The following is a 775-nucleotide window of genomic DNA, read 5'->3' on the forward strand; positions in this document are numbered from 1 at the left end:
CTCCCTCTTTTATCAAAGGGATGTATGGTACGTTTATGAATATAAGCGTAAAATCTTTGTCGTTTCCGGCATACCGTTATCATATCTAGTACTCACCAGAAACGTTAAAATTTAGGTCGATGTTTGGAATCACTCTAAAGGAGTGATTCCATATGTAAAATAACAAAGATAACTTGAGCGAAAAACAAAATATGAAGCACAAGGAAAAATTAAAAGAGAAGGGCGTCATGTTCACACCACAAACGCGCACTGTTGCATAACTTTACAAGGAAAAAAATATTTTACTTTATTGCTATTTATTACGACTAAATGAAAAAATGCGCATCAGCACTCCCTCAGCCATCTTGAAATGGAAAAGGTAGTTATTCCTTGTATTTACTACATTTATGTTCACCATACTTTGTGGTTTTATTTATTTCTCATCAACGCTGTTACGACATTAGCCACACGTATATATAATGATTATAGATGCAATAAGGGATTTAACTTAACAACTTTAACCCTTGGGCCGTGGGTGCATGTAGCTTACTATATATATAAAGGATAATGGTTATGTGTTAATACATGTTAGAAGACAGCATGAATTTATTTAATTAACGGCAAAAATAACTTAATAGTAATAGCTATTCTCGGTAATGATAGAATTATAGGATATGTAAAATAACGGAAGTGATAGCACTGCAAGAAAAAATACAATTACAATAACATCCCAAAAAGAGTAATCATAATGAAGAGATTATGTAAAGATAATTTCAACACTATAAAATCCCGGCCT

The sequence above is a fragment of the Penaeus monodon genome, chromosome 20, assembly GCF_015228065.2.
Source record: "Penaeus monodon isolate SGIC_2016 chromosome 20, NSTDA_Pmon_1, whole genome shotgun sequence".
Lineage (NCBI taxonomy): Eukaryota > Metazoa > Arthropoda > Malacostraca > Decapoda > Penaeidae > Penaeus > Penaeus monodon.